Consider the following 10,570-nt stretch of genomic DNA (forward strand, 5'->3'; position numbering starts at 1 on the left):
ATTTTTTCAATCCTCAAGAGCGGCTGTCTCAGATCTAGCTCCTTGTGCTCCACCGTCTGAATGCAGGACCTTGCTCATTGCTGTCACAGGTAAAAAGACACCGCTAGAAGTTATATTCTGACTCATCTATAGCTCAGACCAGAAATAACGTTAAGTATTTCTGCTCACAGCCAGGAGTAATACTGGTTTTATGGCTCCAGCAAGCTGCTTGGGGGCTGGAGAATATGAGAGAGCATGTGGCTATTTGTGAGTACTCCATGACTTTCCCAAACCTCATTTGTAACAAATGTGTTGTGATACCCTCTTAACTTGCTTGAAAGCGATAAGTACAGACAATTTCACCTGCCTACAGATATAATACCTGTATTAGTTTGCTAGTCCTGCCATAACAAAATATCACAGACTGGTTGGCTTAAACAGCAGAAATTTATTTTCCCACAGTTCTGAAGGCTGGAAGTCCAAGATCAAGATATCAGTTCACTTGGTTTCTCCTGAGGCCTTTCTTCTTGGCTTGCAGAAGGCCTCCCTCTGTGTCTTCACATGGTCTTTTCTCTATGTGTGCCTATCCCTAATCCCTAGTGAGTCTTCCTCTTCCTAAGAGGCCATCAGTCGTATTGGATTAGGGTCCTGCCCTGATGATGTCACCTAACCCTTTAATTACCTCTTTAAAGGCCCTATCACACTGAGGGTTGTACTAGAGTTAGAACTTTAACATATGAATTTGAGGGGAAAACAAAATTCAGTCCACCAAATAATCAGTATAATGTCCTAACTATAGTATAAAAGGAAAATTTTTAAAAGTAAATTTATGATAAAATCACATGTATTCCAATATATAATTTCTCAGACATCACTACAATAGAAGACATTTTGAAGTAGTCAGGTGATTGCATCTACTTATAACGAGAATGTTTAGATTTAAGAAAAGAAAGATGATCAGAAGCCAACTATTCAAGGTAGTTAGAAGAAGAAAAGAACAGCAATATGAATAGCACTAGAATAAAACCTGGTAAGATACATATTGATACACCAAAATTGTGTGTGTAAGATAAGGGAAAGAGAAAAATAACATCGAATAAAGTAAGGATAAATACCAAGATTAGTTACATGCTTTCAAAGTGGAAGAAATGAGTGAAAGTAGGATACCCTCACAAAGATACTCTCACAAATAAGCTAAGCTGTATTTATAAGTGTAGTGTCAAAAGCATCCTTTTGTTATGACATGAGACAGCGCAAAAATATTATCATCTCTCCTGAAATCTCCCTACATGTTGAAGCATGCATTTAGTCTCAAAATTTACAAAGACTCTAGAAATCATAGCTTTTAATAGATAAAAATAAAGGGTCATTTTTAAAAAAGGAATTTCAGTACAAAAGACTAAAGAGAACTAGTGTGCTAGGCCTTTGGAGACAGTATTAGAGTAATGTTGAAGAGCAACAGGATCCCAAAAGCAATAACTAATTTCATTATGCAATTTCCAATATATATATTTATCATTGTGTCACTAAAAAAGATAAAAAATATATGTGATGACTATAATATGATCAATAATAATTTCATATTATTGATCAACACTATCTCCTCAAACAGAAGTCCTGATCCACCAGTTTCATAATATGAAACTCTCTTAAGAAACAATAAAATTTAGCGAAATCCTCATTCTTCATGTGATTTCATTAAATAATATTTAATTTTAAGTTTATTCAAAAGAATTTTTTATTTTCTCCATTGTGAATGAACATCACAGATAACAAAATAGTTCAGATTTGTTATTATGGTAATTTAATACCATAATCACTGTTGCTGTCAGTGAAATGATTTTCTGAAATGGTGAATAATTCATGGTGAAGTTCCAAACAAAAAAAGTATAATCTTCACTGAATTAATATTGTAGTTTTCCTGGAAATTTCAGTATATAATAAAATCTTGTGAAAAATACATAGTATTAACTTGTAAAATAGGTTTGCACTTAAATGATTTTAAATAGGTGCTTCACCCATATGAGTGTCTGCCTGGGACATTTGAAAGTCATTCAGGACATACAAGACTGTTGAACAAGACTGTCCTGCACATTCCTGGAAATTAACCATGCCTGGACCTTACCTGCTAAATATCAAAAGCTTCCCACCATAACCGTGACAACCCAAAATACTACCATCAATTTCCAAAACACCCCCTGGGGGGCAGTGTAGCCCTGTTGAGAACCACTGTTCATCTCTAATTGGATACTGTTTTTGAAATCTCTGAAATTTATCTCTTTCGCCTCCATTATTCTTGTCACAGAACGCTCTTATCTTTTTCAGGAAAAAGTCCTAAAATCTCTTAGAAAGGAACTCATGTCTCAGGCTTCAATGCCCTCTAGCCTACTATATACTTATTTCAGACTTACCTTTCTAAAATATAAATCTGAACTTCTGGTCAAGATTGTATATGATTTCACATAGAAGACCACCTTTCCGCCTCTTGCCTTCACTCCAAAATAGCAAAGATATAATACAAGAAAATATGCAAACACATACTTTTCCTCACACACAAATGACTCCAGAGGGAGAAAAAAAACAGAGAAAAAAAAATACAGGGATATAAGCAGGATATAAGTAGTAGCTCTGAAATCCTAAACAGGCAGACAGTTTTCACCTCTACTATGACAACAAGGATGAAACTCCCTAATCATTGTGGGGAAAGAGAGCAGACAGGCCCACTGAGTCAAGCCAGATTGTCCTGCCATGAGGGCTTCCCCAACCCATTAACCAAAGTCAGTGCATCATCACTATTGGAGGCCTTCACAGAGCCATTGCCTAGAGTGGCCAAGAAAGAACAACAGGAACTGGACCAAATTTCTTATTACTGATCAGCACTAGCTCCTCAAAAAAATGTCCTGATCCACCAATATAAAATTGTTTTTGAATGGGGAACCCTACTGAAACCCATGGAAGCACCAGACACCAAGAGTCAGGAAGATGACAGAAAGATGGGGAAGGTGGGGAAGAAACTTCTGCATAAGATGAACTTGCAAACTAAAATTCCAGAACATCGTCAAGCATGGTGGCTGACACCTGTAATCCCAGCACTTGGGGAGGCCAAGGTGGGCAGATAGCTTGAGGCCAGGAGTTTGGGAGCAGCCTAGCCACAAGGTGAAACCCTATCTCCACTAAAAATACAAAAATTAGCTGAGTGTGGTGGTGTACACCTGTAATCCCAGCTACTCAGGTGGGTAAGTCATGAGAATCGCTTGAACCCAGGAGGCAGAGGTTGCAGTAAGCCAAGATCACACCATTGCACTACCGCCTGGGCAACAGAGTGAGACTTTTCTCAAAAATGAACGAACAAAAAAAATCAGAACGCATAACAGAATAAGATGAAAGATGGCCAAAATAATTGTAAAACATTCAACAAACGGGAGGACCCAATTCCAAGCAAATAAAAAATAATCTAAAAGTATTCTAGAAAAATAAATGTCCTTAAAATTCTCAAAAGTTTTACAAATGGAATAACATCCCAAAAAGCCAAAATAAAAACTACATACAACTTAAGTAGCTATGCATCAAAGACAGGAGAGATTTTGAAAAAGCAATGAGAAAGAAGAAAAGGAGAAAGAGAGGATATGAATGGGAGGAGAAGCAGCCCTTAGTAATCCTAGGAATTAAAATTTTAATCATTATTATTAAAAAATTATAGATTATATAAATCCTAGCCAAAGAGTATTAATGAATTGGAGGAGACTATAGAAAAATTAAATCAAAGCCAGCATAAAAATATGAAGATTGTTTTTAAATATGAAAGGATTTAAGAGTCCTGGAGGATAGACTAAAATGCTCCCACATGATGCTAATCAGCATTCCAGACATGGAGATCAGTGAGAATGAGTAAGAAGTCACAGCTGAAAATACACTGCTGTTGATTTTTCCGAATTGCAGAAAAAGGTAATCCTCACATATAAAGAACATACTAATTACTGAATAGTATAGTTAAAAGTAAATACACACCTGGACATGCCTGGTACCCAGACGGACAAGTACAGCAGTGAAACAGATAGAAAGGGTCTCCAAGCAACCCCATTCCTACCTGGGCACTCAGTATGTGATACAAGGAGTGGTACAGATTAGCCAATTGTTTTCAGCTTTGATAATTTAGTGACAGCTGTATGAAAAGAAGAACTCTCACTTCATATTTTAATACATTTATATTTAGGGATTTTTTGACAATTAAAAGAAAAGTGAAAATAAATTGCACTATTACTCCCCTACAGTTTCCCAGTCATCCGCACTATGTGAGTCTCTAAAATGCCTTATGAAATAGCCATTCTAAAATTTTTCACATCAATAAACCCTTTGGGCCATTTGAGGAAAACCATCCCATTTTTAAAGTAGTGATAAAATAGCATGATGCCTGGATACAACTGAGAGACTAACAGAAGAATATTTTATGGCGAACATGGTGAAACCCCGTCTCTACTCAAAAAAAAAAAAAAAAATTAGTTGGGCATGGTGGCACGCACCTGTAATCCCGACTACTGAGGGCTCTGAGGCAGGAGAATCTCTTGAACTCGGGAGGCGGATGTTGCAGTGAGCTGAGATCGCGCCATTGCACTCCAGCCCGGGCAGTGAAACTCCGTCTCAAAACAAACAAACAAACAAACAAAAAACGGAAGATAAAGCCCACTCTATGATTTGTGGAAATTTATTATAATTACTAAAAAAGACATAAAAAAGTTAAAGGACAATCCACATGAGAAAACTTAAGTCCCAACTAAAATAAATAGTGCATTAAAAAAAAATCAGGGGACCAATTTATGATGTTAAAGAGAAAAAAGACAATTTTTTTTTTTAAACAAACGGTAAATAAAATAGAACTGAAATGTCTCAGGCAACTCTAACAAAACTGTTTTTAAGTCTCTTATTTGTCTGCATTTTTTAACTTAAAATCAATTTTAAACATTATTATACAATGAAATAGAGCATCAGCATAGTCATGGCTTATCTGTGGTCGAATGAAAGAAATTTCAACCAGACCCCTTCTTAGGAGAAATTTCCATACCTGGAGATGGGTGCTTGGTTTAGGGACTGGAACATAGGGTATCAGACTTTCCACAGACCAAGACATTTGAAAGAAACCAAATATTTCACCCTAAAATATTTTTTGATGTATTTCAAGATGACTATTGAGAGGGCTGGAAATACAAGAATAGCTGAAAAGCTGTCTTTTGTGGGAGATTTGCATCTCTAGGGAAAGTCTGCACTGCTGCAGCCAGGCTCTATCTGAGGACCTTTCCTGGTTTGATCTGGGAAAGATTAACTGAGGTCTGAAAGAAACATTTATTTTGTTTCAGGGCTGCTTCCTGTGAGGTTTTGTCTGCATAACAAGACCACATTTGCTAGCCAGGCCTCCTTTTCTCTTCCTTCAATAACCTGTTTTGCCATGACCCAAACCTCTATTTTTTTCTATAATCTCAAGGTGATGTAAAGGTGTCAACAATCTTCCTTTTCTCTGAGATCTTATACTGAGATTTCATAAAGTCCTCCTGTACATGTTAATAAATTTGTATGCCTTTTCTCCTATTAAACTGCCTTTCGTGAGTTGATTTTCCGTGAACCTTTACAGAGTAAAGGAAAAGTTTTCCCTTGGTCTTGACACATTTTACAGGGAAGAGGAGAAATTAGACAAGCTTCTAGAAGATAGTGTGGGCCAGCCAAACAGGGGGAAACCTGGAAGAAATGCAATCACACTCGCACAAAAAATGTATTTGTTCCCACAATTCACCTTCTTTCCCACAGTCATAGCTGCAGTGGAGAGGAGTCTGGAACCATAGTTCTAGATACTCGTACAGTGATTGGATTCCCGGAACATAGTTGGAGTGAGTATAACGACAAAGTTTAAAAATCCAAAACTGCAGCTCAGCCCCTTCCCAGCTCAAACATAGCTAAGATTAAAAAAAAAAAAAAAAAAAGGCAGCTGTACTAGATATTGGAAGTTGGGCTAGTCGCAGATGAACTCAATCTAGTTAAAGCTGTGGCCCAATCTGGAAAAACTCAACTATAAAAGGAATCTGAGCAATCACCTTGTCTGAGAGATGAAACACCTCTATTGCTCTTCTTATCACAGCGTCTGGAACACAAATAGCCAATAAGCAGAACTACAGATGACCTCATTACCTAAGGTGCAGATAGAACTTTAAAACAATTATTGTTAACATATTAAATAATAATATAGTAGGTAAAGAGCATTTAAAGAGAGAAAAATCACGTAGACTTCTACAACCAAAAAAAAAATACTGTACTGTATTTTACATTTCAAAATGTACTGGATAAGATTAACAGCAAATTGCACACACATAGTACATAAAAGGCTAAGTGAACTTGAAGACAGGCCAATCGAAATTACATAAACTGTAGAAAAAAATGAAATAGTTTGTAAGGAGAGAATCATCTGCATTCTGTAAGATATATTTAAATAGTCTAACACATGTATAATTAAAGTCACAGAAGAGAAAGGGAATAAAACGGAAAAATATTTGGAAGAAATTGTACTATTTTGCACATTTGATGGGCAAAACCTCAAGTCACAGATTCAAGAAGCCCAACAAATCCCGAGCAAAATAAATATTTTAACAGAAACCACAACTACAAACATCATAGTTAAATTGCTAAATATAAAAGATAAAGTTTTTAGAAGCAGCTACAGGAGAAAGTCACAGTGCATATAGAAAAACAATGATAAGAATCATCAGTGACTTTTCATAAGAAACAATGGCAGCCAGAAGACAATAAAATGCCCTCTATAAAGTACTGGCAGAAAAACTATTTGCCTAAAATTCCATATCCATCAAAAATATACGTTAAAAACCTAGGTGAAATAAAAGTATTTGCAGATAAAGGAAAGCTAAAATAATGTTTGCCAATACTTTCATTTTACAAGTACTTTAAAAAGTTATTTAATTTGAAGGGAAATTAAGCTATTGAAAACTTGGAATTACAGGGAAGTGAAAAACAGTAGAAACAGTAAATTTGAAGGCAAATTAAAAATACTTTCTTATTTAATTCTTTCAAAAATAATTGTTTAAAATAAAAACTACAAGACTGCATTGTGGGGTTTATAATATAGATGGAAGAGTTATACATAATAAAACAAAGGACAGGAGGGGTAAATGTAGGTTCTTAGATTGTGTGTGAAGTGGTATAATATTAATTCAATGTAGACTGTGTTAAAGATGCACATTGTAATACATCTTTATTGTAATGTAATTATTTATTAAGGGTTCCTAGAGCAAGCATTAATACATTTAAAAGAGGTATAGCTAAAAAGCTAATAAAGGAAATAAAATGGAACTTTTAAAAGCATTAGATTAAAAGTACTTTAAAAAGTATGTAAAAGTACTTTTATAGTATTGGAAGTACTTTTAAAAGAAGTACACCTCTTACTGAGGATATCGTTTATAATTGGTTTATAAAACTAATTATTATCAGTCTTCCATCACTGCTGTAACGAATTACCTCAAAAACATAAGTGTATTATCTTACACTTCTGTACGTTGACACAGTTCTCACTGGGCTAAAATTAAGATGTCAGCAGGACTGCATTCCTCTCTGAGGTTTATGGGATAATTTGTTTTATTTTTCCAGCTTCTAGAAACCACGCATCATTTCTTGGTTCTTGAGCCCCTTCCTTCATTTTCAAAGACAGCAACTCTCTGACCCTTTTTCTGGTCATCACATTTATCTCTGACTGACTACAGCTAGAAAAGTTTCTCTGGTTTTAAGGGTTTATGTGATTCGATTGGACCACCTTGATAATCTCCCCATATCAAGTCCTTAACCTTAATCACATCTACAAAAGTCTATTTTCCTGATAAGGTAGCAGATTCCTAGGTTCTAAGGATTAGGATTAGGATCTGCACATCTTTGGGAGCCATTATTCTGCCTACCACAATTGGCAAGGTAGTAGGACACAACCCAGGCTAAAGTCTAGAAATAGAACTAAGCCAATAGCTGGCTTGGTGATTGGATCTGCAATATCACCAAAATTATATCAGTGTACAGGCACCAAAATACATTAAAACACTTGGTTCTCGCTGGGGACCTGGAGCTTATGTGGAAACAAAAACACACTTATTAGAGAGGAGCAAGCAGAGAAGGAGATAAAAGGGGGAAAGAAACTACCATTCAAAATGAGGCTAAAAATCAAAATACTAGGACCACATCTAAAGCTCAGAAAGACAACCAGAAAAAATATATAATCAGAATGTTAATATACTGGAGATAAAATTAATTTTATTAAAAAACTGACAAAGAATGTATAATCAATATTTACAGTATTTAAATTGACAAGCGAATCATATCCATGAAAAAAGAATTAAAATCTAAGAAATTCAACTTGCAAAAATAAAAACATGGTATTACTTAAAAGAAGTAATTACATTTTTAAGTGACACAGAGGTGAAAGTGTGTCCAATGTAAATCTCACAGGAATATAATAAAAGCATGAAGGAAACAATGTGGAAGTAATATTTAAAGAGATAACTATTCGAAAGAGTAAAATCATAATAGAACTGTAATTGTCAAGGATGAAGAGTCCTAAAAGCTGAAATAAATAACCAATTACCTTTGAAATGAACACAAATTACACTCATAATGAGCATTGAAATTGCATTACTAAACTAGATAAGGGCAATACAAGAAAAGAAAATTATAGAATAATTACACTCATGAACACAGATGCAAAAATTCTTTTAAAATATAGCAAACAATAAAATTTTGCACTGTGTTTTTATTTATTATTTTTTTTTAAGAAGTGTCAGGTAAGAGCATTCGGGATGTTGCAAGTCCTGATTACACAGAAATGTTAATCACATATTATGCGAACCCCAATCATCGTGTTCTAATCTGCCCTGCAAAAGGAGGAACACGGAAGAATTCTCCCACCTGACGATCAGCACAATGTTCTTAAAAGGACATCATAAACAAATAGGGTTCACCCAAGGAGTGCAAAAATGAAGTGTCTTTAGGAAGTCTATTAAATTTAATATACCACATTAACAGAATAAAAGGGAAATAATACGTACAATTCTCAGTTGTTCACATATAGCAACTCAATAACAAAAATGATTTGGTAAAATGTAATCTCACTATATGAAAACAAAAAACAAAGCAAACCAACAAAACCACTAGCAAACAAAGAAGTGACTGGAACTTTTCTAATCTGATGTATTATTGGGGTCCAGTCAATAAGATAGATCCCATACCAAGTTGTCCTGTTTAAAGAATTTAACATAGGGAACTAGTTACAGAGGTGTGGAGAGAGTGCAAAGTCCTAAAAGGTGACAGACATTAATGAAGCAGGAAGCTATAACATTCTTAATGTGAGGTACAAAAGGAGGAGGTAATGTAGGTAGATGCCAAGACCTAAGGCTACCAGGCAAGGGCTGGATGTAGATAAAGACTCTGGTATGAACTAGGACCCTGGAAAAAGGAACTGTCTCTAGGAGATGGAACTCCTGTCAGATACTACATGAAGAAGCATCAAGAGTAGGACAGAAACTTCCCAACTTCACTTTTTCTTCCACTCCTGTCTCCTAACAGTGCATTCTATTGGCCAAACATAGAAGAAACCCAGTTGGGAGTGTCTGGGAGATGTAGTTTGCAAGAAAAAGGCAGAGATCTAAGAACAAAGAGTAATGACCAACATAACTTGATAAAGGATATCTATCAACAAGCCAAACAAACTTTGAAGACATTTCTTTAACATTAGAAACAAGACAAGAATATATTCATCATGACTTCCATTCAACAGCCTTTTGGAAGACCTAGAAAAACAAATGAAAAGATAGTAGTAATAGGAAAGGAAGATAAAAAACAGCACTTATATCCTGACAATATAATTGTCCACATAGAAAATCCAAGATAATTCTTAAACCTGCTATTCAAATTAATGGCAGAGTTAAGGATTGCTGAATATATAATAAAGTCAATGAACAAAAATAGGCCTTCTGGGGGTATGGCTAATGCATACAAAAAAAATAGAAAGAATAAATAAGACCTAGAATTTGCTAGCACAACAGGATGACTATACTAAAAATAATTGAATTGCTCTTCTTAAAATAACTAAAAGGATATTAATATAAATGCTTGAGGTGATGGATACCCATTTACTCTGATGTGATTATTACACATTGCATGCCTGCATCAAAATATCTCATGTTACCCATAAATATATATACCTAATATGTACCCACAAAAGATAAAATTTTAAAAAAACAGCCCTTCTATTACCATTAATAAGCAATTACAAAATGTAAAAGAAAAAGATACCATTCTCTATAGCAATACATCAAAGGGTACTTAAAATTAACACAAACTATGCAAGACTTTTATAGAGAACTTTAGAAGACATTATTGAAGATCTGATTAAAAGAATAGTGATACCATATTTATGAATCTCAGGAGTCAACACCTTAAAAATGTCAAATGTCCCCAAGTTAACATAAAAGTTTAATGTAATTCCAATCAAAATCCTAACAAGGTCTTCCATGCAATTTGATAAGTTTATCCTAAGAAAATATGAAAGATCAAATGG

The 10,570-nt window shown here is 34.8% G+C and overlaps 1 non-coding gene across 1 annotated transcript; it reads right to left on the reverse strand.

Moving 5' to 3' along the window:
• Positions 1 to 8,790: 8,790 nt before the first annotated feature.
• LOC129034406 (U8 small nucleolar RNA) lies at positions 8,791 to 8,926 on the reverse strand. Its single transcript, XR_008501884.1, has one exon. It is a non-coding gene; the product is annotated as a U8 small nucleolar RNA (small nucleolar RNA).
• Positions 8,927 to 10,570: the final 1,644 nt, after the last annotated feature.

This window comes from Pongo pygmaeus, chromosome 2 (genome assembly GCF_028885625.2).
Source record: "Pongo pygmaeus isolate AG05252 chromosome 2, NHGRI_mPonPyg2-v2.0_pri, whole genome shotgun sequence".
NCBI lineage: Eukaryota > Metazoa > Chordata > Mammalia > Primates > Hominidae > Pongo > Pongo pygmaeus.